The sequence below is a fragment of the Pseudophryne corroboree genome, chromosome 5, assembly GCF_028390025.1.
Source record: "Pseudophryne corroboree isolate aPseCor3 chromosome 5, aPseCor3.hap2, whole genome shotgun sequence".
NCBI classification, from domain to species: Eukaryota; Metazoa; Chordata; class Amphibia; order Anura; family Myobatrachidae; genus Pseudophryne; species Pseudophryne corroboree.
In genome coordinates this window covers 796,760,768-796,787,422 of record NC_086448.1, presented here as the reverse complement: position 1 = coordinate 796,787,422, position 26,655 = coordinate 796,760,768, and positions in this window count along the sequence as shown.

Sequence of the window (26,655 nt, the reverse complement as noted above, 5' to 3'; positions counted from 1 at the left end):
TGTGTCGGTACGTGTGTGTCGACATGTAGGAGGACGATGTTGGTGAGGAGGCGGAGCAAATTGCCTGTATTGGTGATGTCACTCTCTAGGGAGTCGACACCGGAATGGATGGCTTATTTAGGAATTACGTGATAATGTCAACACGATGCAAGGTCGGTTGACGACATGAGACGGCCGGCAAACAAATTAGTACCTGTCCAGGCGTCTCAGACACCGTCAGGGGCTTGTAAAAACGCCCATTTACCTCAGTTGGTCGACACAGACACAGACACGGACACTGACTTCAGTGTCAACGGTGAAGAAACAAACGTATTTTCCTTTAGGGCCACACGTTACATGTTAAGGGCAATGAAGGAGGTGTTACATATTTCTGATACTACAAGTACCACAAATAAGGGTATTATGTAGGGTGGGAATAATCTACTTGTAGTTTTTCCTGAATCAGATAAATTAAAGTGTGTGATGATACGTGGGTTTCCTCCGATAGAAAATTATTGGAGGTATACCTTTTCCCGCCAGAAGTGAGGGCGAGTTGGGAAACACACCTTAGGGTGGATAAGGCGCTCACACGCTTATAAAAACAAGTGGCGTTACCGTCTCCAGATACGGCCGCCCTCAAAGAGCCAGCTGATAGGAAGCTGAAAAATATCCTAAAAAGTATATACACACATACTGGTGTTATACTACGACCAGCAATCGCCTCAGCCTGGATGTGCAGCGCTGGGGGGGCTTGGTCGGATTTCCTGACTGAAAATATTGATATCCTTGACAGGAACAATATTTTATTGACTATAGAGCATTTTAAGGATGCATTTCTATATATGCGAGATGCGCAGAGGGATATTTGCATTCTGGCATCAAGAGTAGATGTGATGTCCATATCTGCCAGACGATGTTTATAGACACGACAGTGGTCAGGTGATGCAGATTCCAGACGGCACATGGAAGTATTGCCGTATAAAGGGGCGGTCCATCGGACCTGGTGGCCATGGCAACAGCTGGAAAATCCACTTTTGTTACCCCAAGTCACATCTCAGCAGAAAAGGACACAGTCTTTTCAGTCTCAGTCCTTTCGTACCCATAAAGGCAGGCGGGCAAAAGGCCAGTCATATCTGCCCAGGGTTAGAGGAAAGGGAAGAAGACAGCAGCAGGCAGCCCATTCCCAGGAACAGAAGTCCTCCACAGCTTCTGCCAAGTCCGCAGCATGACGCTGGGGCCATACAAGCGGACTCAGGTGCAGTGGGGAGTCATCTCAAGAGTTTCAGCACGCAGTGGGCTCACTCGCAAGTGGACTCCTGGATCCTACACGTAGTATCCCAGGTGTACATTGGAAATTCGAGACGTCTTCCCCTCACAAGTTCCTGAAGTCTGCTTTACCAACGTCTCCCTCCGACAGGGAGGCAGTATTGGAAAAAAATTCACAGGCTGTATTCCCAGCAGGTGATAATCAAAGTACCCCTCCTACAACAAGGGAAGGGGTATTATTCCACACTATATTGTGGTACTGAAGCCAAACGGCTCGGTGAGATCTAAAAGATTTGAACAATTACATACAAGGGTTCAAATCAAGATGGAGTCACTCAGAGCAGTGATAGCGAACCAGGACGATATGGTGTCACTGGATATCAGGGACGCTTACCTACATGTCCAAATTTTGCCCTTCTCACCAAGGGTATCTCAGGTTCGTGGTACAGAACTGTCACTATCAGTTCAGACGCTGCCGTTTGGATTGTCCACGGCACCCCGGGTCTTTACCATGGTAATGGCCGAAATGATGATTCTTCCTAAAAGAAATATGGACGCTTTCCTGATAAGGGCAAGGTCCAGAGAACAGTTGGCGGTCGGAGTAGCACTATCTCAAGTAGTTCTACGACAGCACGAGTGGATTCTAAATATTCCAAAATCGCAGCTTTTTCCGACGACACGTCTAATGTTCCTAGGAATGATTCTGGACACAGTCCAGAAAAGGATGTTTTCTCCCGGAGAAGAAGACCAGGGAGTTATCCGAGCTAGTCAGGAACCTCCTAAAACCAGGAAAAGTATCAGTGCATCATTGCACAAGGGTCCTGTGAAAAATGGTGGTTTCTTACAAAGCGATCCCATTCGGTAGATTTCACGCAAGAACCTTTCAGTGGAATCTGCTGGGAAAATGGTCCGGATCGCATCTTCAGATGCATCAGCGGATAACCCTGTCTCCAAGGACAAGGGTGTTTTCTTCTGCGGTGGCTGCAGAGTGCTCATCTATGAAAGGGCCGCAGATTCGACATTCAGGACTGGGTCCTGGTGACCACGGATGCCAGCCTGAGTGGCTGGGGAGCAGTCACACAAGGAAAAAATTTCCAGGGAGTGTGATCAAGTCTGGAGACTTCTCTCCACATAAATATACTGGAGCTAAGGGCAATTTACAAGGCTCTAAGCTTAGCAAGACCTCTGCTTCAAGGTCAGCCGGTATTGATCCAGTGGGACAACATCACGGCAGTCGCCCACGTAAACAGACAGGGCGGCACATGAAGCAGGAGGAAAATGGCAGAAACTGCAAGGATTCTTCGCTGGGCGAAAAATCATGTGATAACACTCTCAGCAGTGTTAATTCCGGGAGTGGAAAACTGGGAAGCAAACTTCCTCAGCAGGCATAACCTCCACCCGGGAGAGTGGGGACTTCAGCGGGAGGTCTTCCACATGATTGTAAACCGTTGGGAAAAACCAAAGGTGGACATGATGGCGTCCCGCCTGAACAAAAAAAAAAAACTAGAATTGCGCCAGGTCAAAGGACCCTCAGGCAATAGCGGTGGACGCTCTGGTAACACTGTGGGTGTACCAGTCAGGGTATGTGTTCCCTCCTATGCATCTCATACCAAAAGTACTGAGAATCATAAGAAGGAGATGAGTAAGAACGATACTCGTGGTTCCGGATGGGTCAAGAAGGACTTGGTACCCGGAACTTCAAGAGATGCTCACGGAAGAACCGTGGCCTCTACCTTTAAGAAAGGACCTGCTCCAGCAGGGGCCTTGTCTGTTCCAAGACTTACCGCGGCTGCGTTTGACGGCATGGCAGTTGAACGCCGGATCCTGAAAGGGCATTCCAGATGAAGTCATCCCTACCCTGGTCGAAGCCAGGAAGGATGTAACCGCAAAACATTTTCACCGCATTTGGCGAAAATATGTTGCGTGGTGTGAGGCCAAGAAGGTCCCTACAGAGGAATTCCAACTGGGTCGTTTCCTACATTTCCTGAAAACAGGACTGTCTATGGGCCTAAAATTAGGGTCCATTAAGGTTCAAATTTCGACCCTGTCAAATTTCTTCCAGAAAGAACTGGCTTCAGTGCCTGAAGTTCAGACGTTTGTAAAAGGGGTACTGCATATACAGCCTCCTTTTGTGCCCCCAGTGGCACCTTGGGATCTCAATGTTGTTTTGAGTTTCCTAAAGTCACATTGGTTTGATCCACTCACCACTGTGGAATTAAAATATTTCACATGGAAGGTGAAGATTCTATTAGCCCTGGCTTCAGCCAGGCGTGTGTCAGAATGGGCGGCTTTATCATATAAAAGCCCTTACTTAATTTTTCATTCTGACAGGGCAGAATTGAGGACTCGTCCTCAATTTCTCCTTAAGGTGTTTTCTGTTTTTCACATGAACCAACCTATTGTGGTACCTGCGGCTACTAGGGACTTGGAGGACTCCAAGTTACTTGACGTTGTCAGGGCCCTGAAAATATATGTTTCCAGGACGACTGGAGTCAGAAAATCTGACTCGCTGTTTAGCCTGTATGCACCCAACAAGATGGGTGTTCCTGCTTCTAAGCAGACGATTGCTCGCTGGATTTGTAGTACAATTCAGCTTGCACATTCTGTGGCAGGCTTGCCACAGCCAAAATCAGTAAAAGCCCATTCCACAAGGAAGTGGGCTCATCTTGGGCGGCTGCCCGAGGGGTCTCGGCTTTACAACTTTGCCGAGCTGCTACTTGGTCAGGGGCACACCCTGACTGAGGAGGACCTGGAGTTCTCTCATTCGGTGCTGCAGAGTCATCCGCACTCTCCCGCCCGTTTGGGAGCTTTGGTATAATCCCCATGGTCCTGACGGAGTCCCCAGCATCCACTTAGGACGTTAGAGAAAATAAGAATTTACTTACCGATAATTCTATTTCTCGTAGTCCGTAGTGGATGCTGGGCGCCCATCCCAAGTGCGGATTGTCTGCAATACTTGTACATAGTTATTGTTACAAAAATCGGGTTATTCTTGTTGTGAGCCATCTTTTCAGAGGCTCCTTCGTTGTTATCATACTGTTAACTGGGTTCAGATCACAGGTTGTACGGTGTGATTGGTGTGGCTGGTATGAGTCTTACCCGGGATTCAATATCCTTCCTTATTATGCACGCTCGTCCGGGCACAGTATCCTAACTGAGGCTTGGAGGAGGGTCATAGGGGGAGGAGCCAGTGCACACCACCTGATCCTAAAGCTTTTATTATTGTGCCCTGTCTCCTGCGGAGCCGCTAAACCCCATGGTCCTGACGGAGTCCCCAGCATCCACTACGGACTACGAGAAATAGAATTATCGGTAAGTAAATTCTTATTTTTGGTGGTGCTCCAGTCTTCTGTACGTGGTGCCTGTACGCCGAAAGTGTCCCGCAATTCTTCTGGCCACCGACAGCATCTCTTGCACGCCCCTGTCGTTTTTTAAAAAATTCTGCACCACCAAATTCAAGGTATGTGCAAAACATGGGACGTGCTGGAATTTGCCCATATTTAATGCACACACAATATTGCTGGCGTTGTCCGATGCCACAAATCCACAGGAGAGTCCAATTGGGGTAAGCCATTCCGGGATGATCTTCCTCAGTTGCCGTAAGAGGTTTTCAAATAGGAAGAGAAAGCTTTCACATATGACAGTAGCGCTCACCAAGTGACATGCAACAGTGAGTGAACAACTAGTATAAAATACATTCACCCTTAATAAAAGTATTCCTCATTGATGTAATGAATGGAGGACGAAGATTCACTGTAGGGGATCCTTGTGTCAAGCATGGACACTCAAAATGGAATGGATCGACTCCCAAACATCTGAAAAATAAGTGCCTCTTTCCCCAATATAGGTATAAACAAGAGGCACCATTAAACACAGACCATAGTGCAGTATTTTTGTTAAAAGCACGCACAGGTTTTAATGCACAGATTAAACTTACAAGAAGTTAAAAGAACAAAAGCATTTCATAAAAGACTTCATGGGATAACACAGTTGTTATATCACCCAGCGATTCCTTGCAGCCACGGCAGATGGCGATGGAAAGTGTGCACAATCTCTCCAAGTGTCCAACAGCATGCAGAAAGGCAAAGGATGAATGTGTCCAAATGTCCCAGGGTCAGTCACAGATAAAAACAAGAAGCCACGCTTAACGCGTATCGGACCAAACGTCCTTCATCAGAAGTCCTGACCCTGCCCTGCTCCACTTGTCCACATGTCCGTGGTTAAGTGGACATTGGGTACAACTGCATTTTTTAGGACACTGGTGAGTCTTTTTCTGACGTCCGTGTACATTCTCGGTATCGCCTGCCTAGAGAAGTGGAACCTAGATGGTATTTGGTAACGGGGGCACACTGCCTCAATAAATTGTCTAGTTCCCTGTGAACTAACGGCGGATACCGGACGCACGTCTAACACCAACATAGTTGTCAAGGCCTCAGTTATCCGCTTTGCAGCAGGATGACTGCTGTGATATTTCATCTTCCTCGCAAAGGACTGTTGAACAGTCAATTGCTTACTGGAAGTAGTACAAGTGGGCTTACGACTTCCCCTCTGGGATGACCATCGACTCCCAGCAGCAACAACAGCAGCGCCAGCAGCAGTAGGCGTTACACGCAAGGATGCATCGGAGGAATCCCAGGCAGGAGAGGACTCGTCAGAATTGCCAGTGACATGGCCTGCAGGACTATTGGCATTCCTGGGGAAGGAGGAAATTGACACTGAGGGAGTTGGTGGGGTGGTTTGCGTGAGCTTGGTTACAAGAGGAAGGGATTTACTGGTCAGTGGACTGCTTCCGCTGTCGCCCAAAGTTTTTGAACTTGTCACTGACTTATTATGAATGCGCTGCAGGTGACGTATAAGGGAGGATGTTCCGAGGTGGTTAACGTCCTTACCCCTACTTATTACAGCTTGACAAAGGCAACACACGGCTTGACACCTGTTGTCCGCATTTCTGTTGAAATACTTCCACACCGAAGAGCTGATTTTTTTGGTATTTTCACCAGGCATGTCAGTGGCCATATTCCTCCCACGGACAACAGGTGTCTCCCCGGGTGCCTGACTTAAACAAACCACCTCACCATCAGAATCCTCCTGGTCAATTTCCTCCCCAGCGCCAGCAACACCCATATCCTCCTCATCCTGGTGTACTTCAACACTGACATCTTCAATCTGACTATCAGGAACTGGACTGCGGGTGCTCCTTCCAGCACTTGCAGGGGGCGTGCAAATGGTGGAAGGCGCATGCTCTTCACGTCCAGTGTTGGGAAGGTCAGGCATCGCAACCGACACAATTGGACTCTCCTTGTGGATTTGGGATTTCGAAGAACGCACAGTTCTTTGCGGTGCTTTTGCCAGCTTGAGTCTTTTCAGTTTTCTAGCGAGAGGCTGAGTGCTTCCATCCTCATGTGAAGCTGAACCACTAGCCATGAACATAGGCCAGGGCCTCAGCCGTTCCTTGCCACTCCGTGTGGTAAATGGCATATTGGCAAGTTTACGCTTCTCCTCCGACAATTTTATTTTAGGTTTTGGAGTCCTTTTTTTACTGATATTTGGTGTTTTGGATTTGACATGCTCTGTACTATGACATTGGGCATCGGCCTTGGCAGACGACGTTGCTGGCATTTCATCGTCTCGGCCATGACTAGTGGCAGCAGCTTCAGCACGAGGTGGAAGTGGATCTTGATCTTTCCCTAATTTTGGAACCTCAACATTTTTGTTCTCCATATTTTAATAGGCACAACTAAAAGGCACCTCAGGTAAACAATGGAGATGGATGGATACTAGTATACAATTATGGATGGACTGCCGAGTGCCGACACAGAGGTAGCTACAGCCGTGGACTACCGTACTGTACTGTGTCTGCTGCTAATATAGACTGGTTGATAATGAGATGTAGTATGTATAAAGAAGAAAGAAAGAAAAACCACGGGTAGGTGGTATACAATTATGGATGGACTGCCGAGTGCCGACACAGAGGTAGCTACAGCCGTGGACTACCGTACTGTACTGTGTCTGCTGCTAATATAGACTGGATGATAATGAGATGTAGTATGTATAAAGAAGAAAGAAAAAAAAACCACGGGTAGGTGGTATACAATTATGGATGGACTGCCGAGTGCCGACACAGAGGTAGCTACAGCCGTGGACTACCGTACTGTACTGTGTCTGCTGCTAATATAGACTGGATGATAATGAGATGTAGTATGTATAAAGAAGAAAGAAAAAAAAACCACGGGTAGGTGGTATACAATTATGGATGGACTGCCGAGTGCCGACACAGAGGTAGCTACAGCCGTGGACTACCGTACTGTACTGTGTCTGCTGCTAATATAGACTGGTTGATAATGAGATGTAGTATGTATAAAGAAGAAAGATAAAAAAAAACCACGGGTAGGTGGTATACAATTATGGATGGACTGCCGAGTGCCGACACAGAGGTAGCTACAGCCATGGACTACCGTACTGTACTGTGTCTGCTGCTAATATAGACTGGATGATAATGAGATGTAGTATGTATAAAGAAGAAAGAAAAAAAAAACCACGGGTAGGTGGTATACAATTATGGATGGACTGCCGAGTGCCGACACAGAGGTAGCTACAGCCGTGGACTACCGTACTGTACTGTGTCTGCTGCTAATATAGACTGGATGATAATGAGATGTAGTATGTATAAAGAAGAAAGAAAAAAAAACACGGGTAGGTGGTATACAATTATGGATGGACTGCCGAGTGCCGACACAGAGGTAGCTACAGCCGTGAACTACCGTACTGTGTCTGCTGCTAATATAGACTGGTTGATAATGAGATGTAGTATGTATAAAGAAGAAAGAAAAAAAAAACCACGGGTAGGTGGTATACAATTATGGATGGACTGCCGAGTGCCGACACAGAGGTAGCTACAGCCGTGGACTACCGTACTGTACTGTGTCTGCTGCTAATATAGACTGGTTGATAATGAGATGTAGTATGTATAAAGAAGAAAGAAAAAAAAAACCACGGGTAGGTGGTATACAATTATGGATGGACTGCCGAGTGCCGACACAGAGATAGCTACAGCCGTGGACTACCGTACTGTACTGTGTCTGCTGCTAATATAGACTGGATGATAATGAGATGTAGTATGTATAAAGAAGAAAGAAAAAAAAAACCACGGGTAGGTGGTATACAATTATGGATGGACTGCCGAGTGCCGACACAGAGGTAGCTACAGCCTTGGACTACCGTACTGTACTGTGTCTGCTGCTAATATAGACTGGATGATAATGAGATGTAGTATGTATAAAGAAGAAAGAAAAAAAAACCACGGGTAGGTGGTATACAATTATGGATGGACTGCCGAGTGCCGACACAGAGGTAGCTACAGCCGTGGACTACCGTACTGTACTGTGTCTGCTGCTAATATAGACTGGATGATAATGAGATGTAGTATGTATAAAGAAGAAAGAAAAAAAAAACCACGGGTAGGTGGTATACAATTATGGATGGACTGCCGAGTGCCGACACAGAGGTAGCTACAGCCGTGAACTACCGTACTGTGTCTGCTGCTAGTATAGACTGGATGATAAACAATGATATAAAAAATATATATATATCACTACTACAGCCGGACAGATATATATTATATAATGACGGACCTGCTGGACACTGTCTGTCAGCAGAATGAGTTTTTTAATTTTTATAGAATAAAAAAACACCACACAAGTCACACGACGAGTGTACTTTTTCAGGCAGACATTCAATCACAATATACTATACTGGTGGTCAGTGTGGTCAGGTCACTGGTCACAGTGGTCAGTGGTCAGTCACACTGGCAGTGGCACTCTGGCAGCAAAAGTGTGCACTGTTTAATATGTACTCCTGGCTCCTGCTATAACCTATAACTGCTCCCCAGTCTCCCCCACAATTAAGCTGTGTGAGCACAGTCAGATATTATACATAGATGATGCAGCACACTGGGCTGAGCACAGATATGGTATGTGAGTGTGACTGAGTCACTGTGTATCGTTTTTTTCAGGCAGAGAACAAGAACAGAACGGATTATTAAATAATAATAAATTATAAAACTGCACTGGTGGTCAGGTCACTGGTCATCAGTCACTAGTATAACTCCTCCTAAGCTCCAGTAAGTAAATGAAGTGTCTCACTCTCACTCTCCTATCTATTTTAATTTCTAAACGGAGAGGACGCCAGCCACGTCCTCTCCCTATCAATCTCAATGCACGTGTGAAAATGGCCGCGACGCGCGGCTCCTTATATAGAATCCGAGTCTCGCGATAGAATCCGAGCCTCGCGAGAATCCGACAGCGTGATGATGACGTTCGGGCGCGCTCGGGTTAACCGAGCAAGGCGGGAAGATCCGAGTCGCTCGGACCCGTGTAAAAAAACATGAAGTTCGGGCGGGTTCGGATTCAGAGAAACCGAACCCGCTCATCTCTACACAAAACCCGAAAAATTTCTGGTGCACATCACTAATATATATATATATATAATATAAAGCGCTGCAGGTCTGGGTCATTCTTTAGTGTTTCAGAACCGGTGATTGAGCGCTGGGTTGTGAGCTGGCAAACTCTCTCTGTGTCTCTCTGACAGACTTTACTGTGGGTCTGTCGCCTATATGCCCGGTGTTTCTATGGGTGTTTGGTGCACGAGTGTTGACATGTCTGAGGCTGATGGCTCTTCCCAGGAGGAGGCTTTATTAGGGACACAGACAGCTGTCGGCACCGTCGACACCTGATTGGGTAAGTGTGTTGAACGCCTTGAATGCTAATGTGGCCCTTATTAGTAAGAGGCAAGATAAGTCTGAATCGCAAACACAGGCATGGAAGAAATCTGTGCAAGATATGTTATTCCAAAGTCAGGTCCCCTCAGGGTCACAAAAACGTACGTTGGCCCAGTTGGCTGACACTGATACCGACACTGATTCCAGTGTCGACTATAGCGATTCCAGGTTAGACCCAAAATTGGCAAAAAGCATTCAGTACATGATTGTGGCAGTTAAAGATGTGTTACATATCACTGAGGACCCGGCTATCCCTGATAAAAGGGTCTGTATGTATAAAAAAAGGAAACCTGAGATAACGTTTCCTCCCTCTCATGAACTGAACACGCTATTTGAAAAAGTTTGGGAAGGTCTGACTCCTGACAGAAGGTTCCAAATTCCCAAAAGAATTATGGCAGCTTATCCTTTTCCCTCGACGGATAGAGAAAAGTGGGAGTCACCCCCCACTGTGTACAAGGCCTTGTCTCGTTCGTCTTAAAAGGTGGCTCTGCCGTCACCTGACACGGCGGCCCTTAAGGATCCTGCAGATCGTAAACAAGAGACTACGTTGAAGTCCATTTATGTGACCACAGGTACACTACTCCGACCTGTCATTGCGTCTGCGTGGGTAAGTAGTGCTATCGAAAAGTGGGCAGATAACTTGTCATCTGATATAGATACCCTAGACAGGGATAATATCCTCTTGACGCTGGGTTATATCAAGGACTCTGCAGCATACCTCAAGGAAGCTGCGAGAGATATTGGTCTTTTGGGATCAAAGGCCAATGCCATGGCTGTCTCAGCTAGGCGTGCGTTGTGGATTCACCAATGGAATGCTGATGCCGACTCCACGAAAAGTATGGAATCTCTACCATATAAAGGGAAGGCCTTATTTGGAGACGGCCTTGATGATTTGGTGTCTACAGCTGTCTACAGCTACCGCGGGTAGGTCATCCTTTCTCTGACGTCCTAGTGGATGCTGGGAACTCCGTAAGGACCATGGGGAATAGACGGGCTCCGCAGGAGACTGGGAACTCTAAAATAAAGATTAGGTACTATCTGGTGTGCACTGGCTCCTCCCACTATGACCCTCCTCCAGACCTCAGTTAGATTTCTGTGCCCGGCCAGAGCTGGATGCACCTAGTGGGCTCTCCTGAGCTCCTAGAAAGAAAGTTTATTTTAGGTTTTTTATTTTACAGTGAGACCTGCTGGCAACAGGCTCACTGCATCGAGGGACTAAGGGGAGAAAAAGCGAACCTACCTGCTTGCAGCTAGCTTGGGCTTCTTAGGCTACTGGACACCATTAGCTCCAGAGGGATCGACCGCATGGAACTGGCCTTGGTGTTCGTTCCCGGAGCCGCGCCGCCGTCCCCCTTACAGAGCCAGAAGCAAGAAGAGGTCCGGAAAATCGGCGGCAGAAGACATCAGTCTTCACCAAGGTAGCGCACAGCACTGCAGCTGTGCGCCATTGCTCCTCATGCACACTTCACACTCCGGTCACCGAGGGTGCAGGGCGCTGGGGGGGGCGCCCTGAGGGCAATATATGACACCTTGGCTGGCAAATCTACATCATATATAGTCCTAGAGGCTATATAGATGTAAAATTACCCCTGCCAGTATTCCAGAAAAAGCGGGAGAAAGTCAGTTGAAAAAGGGGCGGGGCTTCTCCCTCAGCACACTGGCGCCATTTTCTCTTCACAGTGCAGCTGGAAGACAGCTCCCCAGGCTCTCCCCTGTAGTTTTCAGGCTCAAAGGGGCACAAAATTTAGGCGCAATATTGTATATACAAGCAGCTATTGGGAAAAATTCACTCAATATAGTGTTAATCCCAAAATTATATAGCGCTCTGGTGTGTGCTGGCATACTCTCTCTCTGTCTCCCCAAAGGGCTGTGTGGGGTCCTGTCCTCAGTCAGAGCATTCCCTGTGTGTGTGTGCGGTGTGTCGGTACGGCTGTGTCGACACGTTTGATGAGGAGGCTTATGTGATGGCAGAGCAGATGCCGATAAATGTGATGTCGCCCCCTGTGGGGCCGACACCAGAGTGGATGGATAGATGGAAGGTATAAACCGACAGTGTCAACTCCTTACATAAAAGGCTGGATGACGTAACAGCTATGGGACAGCCGGCTTCTCAGCCCGCGCCTGCCCAGGCGTCTCAAAGGCCATCAGGGGCTCAAAAACGCCCGCTCCCTCAGATGGCAGACACAGATGTCGACACGGAGTCTGACTCCAGTGTCGACGAGGTTGAGACATATACACAATCCACTAGGAACATCCGTTACATGATCCCGGCAATAAAAAATGTGTTACACATTTCTGACATTAATCCAAGTACCACTAAAAAAGGGTTTTATGTTTGGGGAGAAAAAGCAGGCAGTGTTTTGTTCCCCCATCAAATGAGTGAATGAAGTGTGAAAAAGTGTGGGTTCCCCCGATAAGAAACTGGTAATTTCTAAAAAGTTACTGATGGCGTACCCTTTCCCGCCAGAGGATAAGTTACGCTGGGAGATATCCCCCTAGGGTGGATAAGGCGCTCACACGTTTGTCAAAAAAGGTGGCACTGCCGTCTTAGGATACGGCCACTTTGAAGGTACCTGCTGATAAAAAGCAGGAGGCTATCCTGAAGTCTGTATTTACACACTCAGGTACTAGACTGAGACCTGCAGATAGTGCTGCTGCAGCGTGGTCTGTAACCCTGTCAAACAGGGATACTATTTTGCGAACATAAGACGTCGTCTTATATATGAGGGATGCACAGAGGGATATTTTGCCGGCTGGCATCCAGAATTAATGCAATGTCCATTCTGTCAGGAGGGTATTAGAGACCCGACACTGGACAGGTGATGCTGACTTTAAAAGGCACATAGAGCCTTATAAGGGTGAGGAATTGTTTGGGGATGGTCTCTGGGACCTCGTATCCACAGCAACAGCTGGGAAGAAAATTTTTTACCTCAGGTTTCCTCACAGCCTAAGAAAGCACTGTATTATCAGGTACAGTCCTTTCGGCTTCAGAAAAGCAAGCGGGTCAAAGGCGCTTCCTTTCTGCACAGAGATGAGGGAAGAGGGAAAAAGCTGCACCAGTCAGCCAGTTCCCAGAATCAAAATTCTTCCCCCGCTTCCTCTGAGTCCACCGCATGACGCGGGGGCTCCACAGGCGTAGCCAGGTACGGTGGGGGGCCGCCTCAAAAATTTCAGCGATCAGTGGGCTCGCTCACAGGTGGATCCCTGGATCCTTCAAGTAGTATCTCAGGGGTACAAGCTGGAATTCGAGGCGTCTCCCCCCCCGCCGTTTCCTCAAATCTGCCTTGCCGACAACTCCCTCAGGCAGGGAGGCTGTGCTAGAGGCAATTCACAAGCTGTATTCCCAGCAGGTGATAGTCAAGGTGCCCCTACTTCAACAAGGACGGGGTTACTATTCCACACTGTTTGTGGTATCGAAACCGGACGGTTCGTTGAGACCCATTTTAAATTTTAAATCCTTGAACACATACATAAAAAAATTCAAGTTCAAGATGGAATCGCTCAGGGCAGTTATTGCAAGCCTGGAGGAGGGGGATTACATGGTATCCCTGGACATCAAGGATGCTTACCTACATGTCCCCATTTACCATCCTCACCAGGAGTACCTCAGATTTGTGGTACAGGATTGCCATTACCAATTCCAAACACTGCCGTTTGGACTGTCCACGGCACCAAGGGTCTTTACCAAGGTAATGGCAGAAATTATGATACTCCTTCGAAAAAAGGGAGTTTTAATTATCCCGTACTTGGACGATCTCCTTATAAAGGCGAGGTCCAAGGAGCAGTTGTTGGTCGGAGTAGCACTATCTCGGGAAGTGCTACAACAGCACGGATGGATTCTATACATTCCAAAGTCACAGCTGGTTCCTACCACATGCCTACTGTTCCTGGGGATGGTTCTGGACACAGAACAGAAAAAAGTGTTTCTCCCGCAGGAGAAAGCCAAGGAGCTGTCATCTCTAGTCAGAGACCTCCTGAAACCAAAACAGGTATCGGTGCATCACTGCACACGTGTCCTGGGAAAAATGGTAGCTTCTTACGAAGCAAAATTCCATTCGGCAGGTTCCATGCAAGAACCTTTCAGTGGGACCTCTTGGACAAGTGGTCGGGATCGCATCTTCAGATGCATCGGCTGATAACCCTGTCTCCAAGGACCAGGGTATCTCTACTGTGGTGGCTGCAGAGTGCTCATCTTCAAGAGGGCCGCAGATTCGGCATACAGGACTGGGTCCTGGTAACCACGGATGCCAGCCTTCGAGGCTGGGGGGCAGTCACACAGGGAAGAAATTTCCAAGGACTTTGGTCAAGTCAGGAGTCGTCCCTACACATAAATATTCTGGAACTGAGGGCCATTTACAATGCCCTAAGTCTGGCAAGGCCTCTGCTTCAAAACCAGCCGGTACTGATCCAATCAGACAACATCACGGCAGTCGCCCATGTAAACCGACAGGGCGGCACAAGAAGCAGGATGGCGATGGCAGGAGCCACAAGGATTCTCCGATGGGCGGAAAATCACGTCTTAGCACTGTCAGCAGTGTTCATTCCGGGAGTGGACAACTGGGAAGCAGACTTCCTCAGCAGACACGACCTACACCCGGGAGAGTGGGGACTTCATCCAGAAGTCTTCCAACTGTTGGTAAACCGTTGGGAAAGGCCACAGGTGGACATGATGGCGTCCCGCCTAAACAAAAAACTAGATATTGCGCCAGGTCAAGGGACCCTCAGGCAATAGCTGTGGACGCTCTAGTGACACCGTGGGTGTACCAGTCGGTTTATGTATTCCCTCCTCTGCCTCTCATACCAAGGGTACTGAGAATAATAAGAAAACGAGGAGTAAGAACGATACTCGTGGTTCCGGATGGGCCAAGAAGAGCTTGGTACCCAGAACTTCAAGAAATGATATCAGAGGACCAATGGCCTCTACCGCTCAGACAGGATCTGCTACAGCAGGGGCCCTGTCTGTTCCAAGACTTACCGTGGCTGCGTTTGACGGCATGGCGGTTGAATTCCGGATTCTAAAGGAAAAGGGCATTCCGGAAGAAGTCATTCCTACGCTGATAAAAGCCAGGAAAGAAGTAACCGCAAACCATTATCACCGTATTTGGCGAAAATATGTTGCGTGGTGTGAGGCCAAGAAGGCCCCAACAGAGGAATTTCAGCTGGGTCGTCTTCTGCACTTCCTACAGTCAGGGGTGACTATGGGCCTAAAATTGGGTTCCATTAAGGTCCAGATTTCGGCTCTGTCGATTTTCTTCCAGAAAGAACTGGCTTCACTGCCTGGAGTTCAGACATTTGTAAAGGGAGTGCTACATATTCAGCCCCCTTTTGTGCCTCCTGTGGCACCTTGGGATCTCAACGTGGTGTTGAGTTTCTTAAAATCACATTGGTTTGAGCCACTTAAAACTGTGGATTTGAAATATCTCAAGTGGAAAGTGGTCATGTTATTGGCCTTGGCTTCGGCCAGGCGTGTGTCAGAATTGGCGGCTTTGTCATGTAAAAGCCCTTATCTGATTTTCCATATGGATAGGGCAGAATTGAGGACTCGTCCCCAGTTTCTCCCTAAGGTGGTATCAGCTTTTCACTTGAACCAACCTATTGTAGTGCCTGCGGCTACTAGGGACTTGGAAGATTCCAAGTTACTGGACGTAGTCAGGGCCTTAAAAATTTATATTTCCAGGACGGCTGGAGTCAGGAAAACTGACTCGCTTTTTATCCTGTAGGCACCCAACAAAATAGGTGCTCCTGCTTCTAAGCAGACTATTGCTCGCTGAATTTGTAGCACAATTCAGCTGAAGCATTCTGCGGCTGGATTGCCGCATCCTAAATCAGTAAATGCCCATTCCACGAGGAAAGTGGGCTCATCTTGGGCGGCTGCCCGAGGGGTCTCGGCTTTACAATTTTGCCGAGCTGCAACTTGGTCAGGGGCAAACACGTTTGCTAAATTCTACAAAATTGATACCCTGGCTGAGGAGGACCTTGAGTTCTCTCATTCGGTGCTGCAGAGTCATCCGCACTCTCCCGCCCGTTTGGGAGCTTTGGTATAATCCCCATGGTCCTTACGGAGTTCCCAGCATCCACTAGGACGTCAGAGAAAATAAGATTTTACTCACCGGTAAATCTATTTTTCGTAGTCCGTAGTGGATGCTGGGCGCCCATCCCAAGTGCGGATTGTCTGCAATACTTGTATGTAGTTATTGCCTAACTAAGGGTTATTGTTGAGCCATCTGTTGAGAGGCTCAGTTATATTTCATACTGTTAACTGGGTGTAGTATCACGAGTTATACGGTGTGATTGGTGTGGCTGGTATGAGTCTTACCCGGGATTCAAAATCCTTCCTTATTGTGTCAGCTCTTCCGGGCACAGTATCCTAACTGAGGTCTGGAGGAGGGTCATAGTGGGAGGAGCCAGTGCACACCAGATAGTACCTAATCTTTCTTTTAGAGTGCCCAGTCTCCTGCGGAGCCCGTCTATTCCCATGGTCCTTACGGAGTTCCCAGCATCCACTACGGACTACGAGAAATAGATTTACCGGTGAGTAAAATCTTATTTTTTACCTTATGTTCCTACACAACAAAAGAAAATGCACCATTATCAGATGCAGTCTTTTTGGCCCAATAAATTCAGAAAGGGCCGAGGTTCTTCCTTCCTTGCTACTAGAGGAAGGGGAAGAGGTAAACGATCTCCAGCCTTGTCAGGCTCCCAGGAGCAGAAGTCCTCCAGGGCTTCTGCCAATTTCACCGCATGACGTTGGGGCCCGTCTCAAACTCTTCAGTCAGTTTTGGGTTCATTCGAACCTAGACCCTTGGATTTTACAAATAGTATCCCAAGGGTACAAGCTGGAGTTTCAAGACGTTCCCCCTCGCCGTTTTTTCAAATCGGCCTTACCAGCTTCTCTTCCCGACAGGGAGGTAGTTTGCGAAAATTGTGTCAAAATCAAGTTATCATCAAGGTTCCCCAGTCACAACAGGGAGAAGGTTTTTATTTGAGTCTGTTTGTGGTCCCGAAGCCGGGCGGCTCGGTCAGACTAATCCTAAACCTGAAATTCCTGAATTTCTGCCTAAGGAGATTAAAATTCAAGATGGAGTCTTTTCGAGCAGTGATCTCCAGTCTGGAGGAAGGGGATTTTATGGTGTCGGTGGACATAAAAGATGCCTACTTACATTTTTCCATTTATCCTCCGCATCAGGCTTACCTGAGGTTTGCAATTCAGAATTGTCATTATCAATTTCAAACGTTGCCGTTTGGTCTATCCACGGCTCCGAGGATTTTCACCAAAGTGATGGCGGAGATGATGGTTCTCCTTCGCAAGCAAGGAGTCACAATTATCCCATACTTAGACGATCTCCTAATAAAGGCGAGATCCAGGGACCAGTTGGTCCAAAACGTTGCACTCTCCATAACAGTCCTTCAACAACATGGTTGGCTCCTAAACTTGACAAAATCACAGTTGATTCCGACGACGCGGTTGTCATTTTTGGGAATGATATTGGACACAGAACTACAGAGAGTCTTTATTCCAGTGGAAAAGGCTCTGGAACTTCAGAGTCTGGTCAAACAAATTCTGAAACCAGCAAGAGTGTCAATCCATCAATGCATTCGGTTGCTGGGGAAGATGGTTGCGGCCTACGAGGCCATTCAGTTTGGCAGGTTCCATGCCAGAGTGTTCCAGTGGGACCTGTTGGACAAGTGGTCCGGGTCCCATCTACACATGCACCAGAGGATAATCCTATCTTCCAAGACCAGGGTATCACTTCTGTGGTGGCTGCACAGATCTCACCTCCTAGAGGGGCGCAGGTTTGGGATACAGGACTGGGTCCTAGTGACCACGGATGCAAGCCTCCGAGGCTGGGGGGCAGTCACAAGAGGAGAAAACTTCCAAGGAAGATGGTCAAGTCAGGAAACTTGTCTCCACATAAATGTTCTGGAGTTAAGGGCCATTTACAACGGCCTTCTGCAAGCGGTACATCTTCTTCGAGATCTGCCTGTACTGATCCAGTCGGACAATGTAACAGCAGTAGCGTACATAAACCGTCAGGGCGGAACGAAAAGCAGAGCGGTGATGGCAGAAGCCACAAAGATTTACCGCTGGGCGGAAAAACATACAAGCGCTCTGTCAGCGGTATTCATTCCAGGAGTGGACAACTGGGAAGCAGACTTCCTTAGCAGACACGATCTCTATCCAGGAGAGTGGGGCCTCCACCAAGAAGTCTTCACAGAGGTGACAAGTCATTGGGGAGTTCCTCAAATAGACATGATGGCATCTCGTCTCAACAAGAAGCTTCAGAGATATTGTTTCAGGTCAAGGGACCCTCAAGCAATAGCAGTGGATGCACTGGTGACACCGTGGGTGTTTCATTCGGTGTATATATTCCCTCCACTTCCTCTCATTCCAAAAGTTCTAAGGATCATAAGAAGAACAAAGATCGGGGCGATCCTCATTGTCCCAGACTGTCCAAGGAGGGCCTGGTATCCAGAGCTTCAGGAATTACTCATAGGAGATCCCTGGCCTCTTCCTCTGCGCGAGGACCTGTTACAACAGGGGCCGTGCGAGTATCAGGACTTACCGCGTCTGCGTTTGACGGCATGGCGGTTGAGCGCAAAATCCTAGCCCGTAAGGGTATTCCCAGTGAAGTCATTCCCACACTTATTCAGGCCAGAAAAGGGGTAACGTCTAAACATTACCACCGTATTTGGAGAAAATATGTTTCTTGGTGTGAATCCAAGGGGACTCCTACGGAAGAGTTTCGCTTAGGACGTTTTCTCCATTTTCTACAAGCAGGTGTGGATGCGGGCCTAACATTGGGCTCGATTAAGGTACAGATTTCAGCCTTATCGGTTTTCTTTCAGAAACAAATGGCCTCCCTTCCAGAAGTTCAGACTTTCGTGAAAGACGTGTTGCACATCCAACCTCCATTTGTGCCTCCATGTGGTGTTGCAGTTCCTTCAATCACATTGGTTTGAACCTTTACGGAAGGTGGAGTTGAAATTCCTCACTTGGAAAGTGGTCATCCTGTTGGCCTTGGCATCTGTAAGGCGGGTGTCTGAGTTAGCGGCTCTTGTCTCACAAGAGCCCTTATTTGATCTTCCATGAGGATAGAGCTGAATTGAGGACACGCCAGCAATTTTTACCGAAGTTGGTTTCCTCTTTTCACATAAACCAACCTATTGTGGTACCTGTGGCTACTGACGCCTTTGCGGAGTCGAAATCTCTAGATGTGGTCAGAGCTTTGCAGATTTATGTCGCCAGAACGGCTCAGATTAGGAAAACTGAGGCTCTGTTTGTCCTGTATGCTCCCAACAAGGTTGGGTGTCCTGCTTCCAAGCTCATTCCACGTCTAGATTGCCGTTACCGGAAATCGGTGAAGGCCCATTCTACTAGAAAGGTGGGCTCGTTCTGGGTGGCTGCCCGGGGGGTCTCGGCATTGCAACTTTGCCGAGCAGCTACTTGGTCGGGGTCAAACACATTTGCAAAGTTCTACAAGTTTGACACCTTGGCCGATGAAGACCTTAAGTTCGGTCAATCAGTGCTGCAGAGCAGCTGTCTGAAATATGATAGTCAATCCAAACTAAACAGAAAACAGTTGTACCAGAAGTACTGCTGACAGCGCTATTAATAAATCTATGCAGACAGGTGTGAAGATCAATCAGTAATTTAATACATTAAAAGATAATAAAGTTGCTAAAAATTTTTAGAGCAATCAGAATAGTGTAATACACATACTAAATGTCACGGCGCCGCGGTCTTCTCACTTACCTCTCCGGGCGCGCTGGGTCTCCGTGCGGCCGTCCTCGCTGGCGGGTCCCGGCGTCCGGTGCTCCGTCTAGCCGGCGTCCACGTCCGACGTCCTCGGGAGCTGCGGGTGACGTCATCGGCCCGCCCTCCAATCAGGTCCTGGCGGGAAGTTTAAATTCAGACGCCGGGCAGTGCTCCGGCGCCTGAGTATCATCGTGCTACTGTACCTGTGATCTCCAGTGCTCCGTGCCTCCAAGCACCTCCGTGCCTCCAGCACCTCCGTGCCTCCAAGCACCTCCGTGCCTCCAAGCACCTCCGTGCCTCCAGCACCTCCGTGCCTCCAAGCACCTCCGTGCCTCCAGCACCTCCTTGCCTCCAAGCACCTCCGTGCCTCCAAGCACCTCCGTGCCTCCAGCACCTCCGTGCCTCCAAGAACCTCCGTGCCTCCAAGCACCTCCGTGCCTCCAGCACCTCCGTGCCTCCAAGCACCTCCGTGCCTCCAGCACCTCCGTGCCTCCAAGCACCTCCGTGCCTCCAGCACCTCCGTGCCTTCAGCACCTCCGTGCCTCCAAGCACCTCCGTGCCTCCAAGCACCTCCGTGCCTCCAGCACCTCCGTGCGTCCAGCACCTCCGTGCCTCCAAGCACCTCCGTGCCTCCAGCACCTAGTATTTTCTGTGATTCACCAGCACCTGTCAAGTTCTCTCTTTCAGGAGACCTTCAGCGTCCGCACGTGCCTCCTGTCCGCCGATCTGATCCTGCATGAGGAAGACTTACATCCGGCCATCTCTGCTGCGGCCCAGTTGCGGTTCCACTTCCCGGTCATCGGAGGAAACCCCGAGTCCACAACCTCCTCAAACCAGGCCAGTGATAGTATACTCAGGCCACATGGACCCGGGGAATCGGAACACGGACTCAAGTGCCATCCAGGACCTGGCTTCCCGTGTACAAAGTCAGGAAGCGGCACAAGGTCAGGTGATGCAGTACCTCCAGGAGTTGTCCGGACGTCTGGATCAGATTCAGGCGTCTCTAGCCTCAGTAATTCCGGCACCAGTTCCGGTAGCTGCACCACTTGCCACCTCCAGCAATGTCCAACCATCGGCCGGTGCCACTCCGCGCCTTCAGCTGCCTACGCCATCCCGTTATAATGGGAATCCTAAGAATTGTCGTGGTTTCTTAAACCAATGCGAGGTACATTTCGAGCTACTAGCTCACAACTTTCCTACAGACCGGTCCAAGGTAGCATATATTATTTCTCTGCTGGAAGGATCTGCCTTGGATTGGGTGTCTCCATTATGGGAACGTTCTGATTCACTGGTTTCCAATTACTCCGAATTCATCACGTCTTTTCGACGAATTTTTGACGAGCCCGGCAGGATGACCTCGGCCTCTTCTGACTTACTCCGCATCCGTCAAGGCTCCCGATCCGTGGGTCAGTATGTGGTTCATTTCCAAACCATTGCCTCTGAACTTCGTTGGAATAATGAGGCTCTGAGAGCTGCTTTCTGGAACGGTCTTTCTGATCGCCTGAAGGACGAGTTGGTCACTCGAGAGCTTCCGGATTCTTTAGAGGAATTGATCTCTCTCTGTGTCAAGGTAGATCTCCGGATGCAGGAACGTGGAGGAGAACGTAGTCGATCGGATCGTTCTAGGTTCCGGCTTCCTCCTGCAAGGCAAGCGGTGGTTCCAAGTCCGGACGAACCCATGCAGATTAACCGATCCCGATTGTCCCCGGAGGAGCGGCAGCGTCGTCATGAGGGTAAGCTCTGCCTGTACTGCGGAGCTGCGGGTCACTTCATCAAGTCCTGCAAATCCCGTCCGGGAAACGAGAAGGCCTAGCTTGTTCCGGAGGAGTCAAGTTGGGGGTTACGACCAAATCTTCTCCCACTTCGGACTGTTTACTTCCTGTAACGTTAATCACCAAGGCTACTTCCAAGTCTTTTGAAGCCCTGTTGGACTCTGGAGCTGCGGGGAATTTAGTTTCTTCCCTCTGTGTCCAAAGCCTGAATTTGGAAGTACGGTCCGTCGAACGGCCTATTTCCTTGACAGCCATCAATGGTACTAGGATATCCAAGGGTATCATAACAGAACGCACGGTTCCAGTTAAACTACAGGTCGGGGCTCTACATCAAGAATATTTGGAGTTCCTGGTGATCCCGGAAATGCATCACGATCTGGTTCTCGGAATACCTTGGCTCAAAAGTCACAATCCCCATATCGATTGGAAGACCGCACAAATTCGGTCTTGGGGTTCTTTTTGTCACGCTAACTGTCTCACCCCTGTCTGTCCGCTTCGTGTTTCTTCTAAGGCGGAGGAGGAACCTATTCCAGAGGCGTACCAAGAATTTAGAGATGTGTTTTCGGAACAAGCAGCCGACCAGTTACCACCCCATAGGGCTTGGGACTGCCCCATTGACCTTATCCCTGGGAAAATGCCGCCTCGGGGTCGCATTTATCCTCTGTCCCTCCCAGAGACACAGGCTATGTCTGACTATATCAAAACCAATCTTCACAAGGGATTCATCCGCCCCTCTACTTCCCCGGCTGGAGCGGACTTTTTCTTCGTGAAAAAAAAGGACGGAGGGTTAAGACCATGTATCGACTACCGCGGCTTAAATGATATTACCATCAAGCATAAATACCCCTTGCCTCTAATTACAGAGCTATTTGATAGAGTTCGTGGTGCCCATGTTTTTTCCAAGCTCGATTTGAGGGGGGCCTATAACCTTATACGCATCAGAGAGGGAGATGAATGGAAGACCGCCTTCTATACCCGGGATGGGCATTATGAGTATCTGGTGATGCTGTTCGGTCTTAGCAATGCTCCTGCTGTCTCCCACGGATTCGTCAATGAAATCTTCCGAGACATGTTATACCTAAGTGTCGTGGTGTATTTGGATGACATCCTGATTTTTTCAAAAGACCTTGCTGAACACAGAATACAAGTCAAAGAGGTACTCCGCCGTCTACGTGAGAATCATCTCTATGCCAAGATGTCCAAGTGTACCTTCGAAGTAACATCAATACCGTTCCTCGGCTATATTATCTCGGGGAAGGAGCTTCGCATGGATCCGGAGAAACTCTCTGCCATTCGGGACTGGGCGCTGTGCACTCTCCTTGAAAGCAATACAAAGGTTCCTGGGTTTTGCGAACTATTATAGAAAGTTCATTAGAGGTTTCTCCACCATTGTTGCACCCATTACCGCCCTAACGAGAAAGGGTTCCAATCCGGGGTTGTGGCCTCCTGAAGCCATAGAGGCCTTTTCCCACTTGAAATCAGCTTTTATGTCTGCTCCAGTACTCCAACAACCAAATTTCGAGGAACCTTTCTTCCTAGAAGTCGACGCATCCTCGGTCGGAGTTGGGGCCGTTCTTTCTCAGTATGCCTCAGATAAGAAATTACATCCGTGCGGCTTTCACTCTCGTAAATTCTCTCCGGCTGAACGGAATTACACTATTGGAGACCAGGAACTCTTGGCGATTAAATCTGCCTTGGAAGAGTGACTACCATTTACACTGATCACAAAAATTTGTTGTATATCAAAACCGCACAGTGCTTGAATCCTCGCCAAGCTAGATGGGCACTCTTCTTCACTCGATTTTCTTTTGTTATCAAGTACCGAGCCGGAACTTTCAATACCAAAGCGGATGCACTGTCCCGTTCACAAACTCCCACAGATGATGAGGATTCCTTTGAACGGAGTTTAATTCTAAATCCAATTTCTGTCTCTGCTGCCTCGACTACTCCAGGCCCTCTTCCTGGAAGAATGTCCGTACCGGTCAAATTCCGGTCGAGGATACTTCAGTGGGCCCATATCTCCAAATTCTCCGGTCATCCCGGCGCCCAGAAGATGTACAAGTTTCTGCAAAGATCTTACTGGTGGGACTCCATGAGGAAGGATGTACAGGATTACGTTAATTCCTGTCCCCAGTGTACACAGCATAAATCTTCCCGTTTACCCCCTGCTGGGTTGCTTCGTCCTCTGTCCATTCCTATGAAACCCTGGACTCATATTTCCATGGACTTCATCACTGACTTGCCCCGTTCCAAGGGTTGCAACACCGTTTGGGTAATCGTCGACCGTTTTTCGAAGATGACTGGTCTACCGACAGCCCCGAAACTAGCTCTACTGTTCATCCAAGAACATTTTCGGTTGCATGGGTTGCCACAGGAAATAGTCTCTGATCGTGGGGTACAGTTCACCGCAAGGTTTTGGAAAGCCCTCTGTTCGACTCTACAGATTAAACTTAAGTTTTCGTCCGCTTATCATCCCCAAACGAATGGACAAACGGAACGAGTCAATCAAGATCTAGAGACTTTCCTCCGTCTTTATCTCTCCCCTTCACAGGACAACTGGGTGGAGTTGTTACCTTGGGCGGAGTTTGCCCATAATCATTCGTTTCATTCTTCCACTGGTGAATCTCCATTTTTCATCAACTATGGGTTCCATCCACGTGTTCCAGAATTACCAAGCCTTCCGATGGAAGAGGTTCCAGCCGTAACGTCCACTCTACTACACTTCAGACAAATTTGGAGTAAGGTTCATGCTAATCTTAAGAAGGTTTCAGTCCGGTACAAGTTCTTTGCGGATAGGAAACGGCGAGCCGCTCCACAATACAAGGTTGGCGACAGGGTATGGCTGTCCACACGTAATCTCCGGTTGAAGGTGCCCACCATGAAGTTTGCTCCAAGATTCATCGGTCCTTACCCTGTGCTACAAGTCCTGAATCCTGTGGTCTGCAAGCTGGGTTTACCTTCGCACCTACGTATACCTAACGCCTTCCGTGTTTCTCTTCTTCATCCTCTCGTCCTTAGTCGTTTCCATTCAAAGACCTCTAGCCCCACCTCAGTGGAGACTGAAACAGGAACAGACTTCGAGATCAGAAATATTCTAGACTCGCGTTACCTTCACAAGAATCTGCAATATCTGGTGGAATGGAAAGGATATGGTCCTGAGGAGAGAAGTTGGATAAAGGCTTCTGAGGTCTCGGCTCCTCGACTAGTCCGGATCTTCGATGCTAGACATCCTACGAAGCCGGGGAAGTGTCCAGGGGCCACTCCTAGAGGAGGGGGTACTGTCACGGCGCCGCGGTCTTCTCACTTACCTCTCCGGGCGCGCTGGGTCTCCGTGCGGCCGTCCTCGCTGGCGGCGTCCGGCGCTCCGTCCACTTATGGGGACAACAGAACAAGCCGATAAGGCCAACTGTTACCATTGCTATCAACTTAAGATGCCAACCCAACCAAAGAGAAGGCAAAGGACCCACCTGATCCGGTGGTGCCTTCAATCCAAACTGATATCCACGTCTAGTCTCCTCCATGGTATGGGCTGCACCCTAGGAAAATAACACAAACAACCCTTTAAAACACAATGCCATTCTAAAACCGGCCACTAAACCCACCAAAAGACGACACAAACTAAACAATAACAAAAACTAGAGTGGGTGGGTGAGAAATGCCAAACAAAATGAAGAGAGACAGCCGCTCTTTTAAAACCAACTCAGAACTATAAAAGTTACCCCCACATCCAAAACGACAGCTCTATTGCTCCAAACAAAACCTAGACCCACCCAAATAAAAAAACTTAACACCTTTGTGTCTGGTAGGGCCCACAAACCTGTAGGTTTATGGAAGAGATGTGCGGGTTCAGTTTTACTCGAATTTACTCGGGTCTCACAAATTTTTCTTATTGGCTATCCAAAACACACAACATCCATGAGCCAATAAGATGCCGTTTTGAGACCCGAGTAAAACCAAACCCGCTCATCTCTAGTTTATGGCACTACTGTCATATTACATGCCGTCCGTGTTCGTTCTTTGATTTAATGTTTTCCTGCCCATTAGTCTTTCTATTGTTCTACAGTTCTATTTCCAGTGTTCCCCTAACACATTTCTGACAGTTCATTTATCTCTGGTCATAGAGTAATGGGGGGAATGTATCAAATACAGGGACACTGAGAGGGGGGGAATCGGGAACTACAGATGTGTCCTCTTACATCCTTGCTGCAGTCACGCTAAACAGCCATTCAAGTCGCGCCATGCCGTGGTGGAACTTGTAGTGCTGAGCGTCTTTTTTGCATCGTTTGCCGGGAAAATGCGTCTTTGCATTTTCACGGCAAAAACTGCAAAAATGAAGCTCAGGGCTACCAAATCACACAGCACTCACACATTATGTGTAACGCGAATTGTAGCGCATGGAGCAAAGTTGTAAAAGGACACATCTGTAATTGCATGAGCCCAGGCTTATTGGAAAGGTCCGGCGGATGCCCATGTCATTCGCTCAATCCCCATCTTATCTGTCAGCGTCTGTAGTCTCCTCTGCCTGCCGAGGGAGGGAAGCAATCGCACTGATCGCCCCCACCTCCCTTGGATCTGCCCCTGCTGCCCCCTGTGCAGCTTACAGAGTTTTTTAATATATTTTTAGGGGGCATGGCCGCACCTCAGTGATTAGGCCATACCCCCTACATAACCCAGGCCTGACCCTCATCAAACCCATGATTTTATAGAATGTACTTGATAAATGTTAGCTACAAGCTGGTTGCTTTGGCAACATCTTCATTTTTCCACTTCTACACTCTTTAGGTATGATACATTTCCCCCATAATCTCAAAGACTGTTGTATGACTTACCCTTTGAACAGCGGTTACAGGCCACGTCTTGGCCACATTTGGTGCACAGAGGACCATCTGCCTAATGGATGCAACATGTTCCACGCTGCTGAGAATGATGGACTCACAGAGTGCACACTCATTAAGCTAATTTCTTGCCTCGGGAATAAAATAGAACTCATAAGTTAACAACCTTTCCAACAACCCCCGTAATGGGTTTCCTGAGAATAAGATGTTGCAGGATATCTGATGTGTCTGAGAGAGAAACACATGCCGGCATCGAGCTACGTCCTCTGT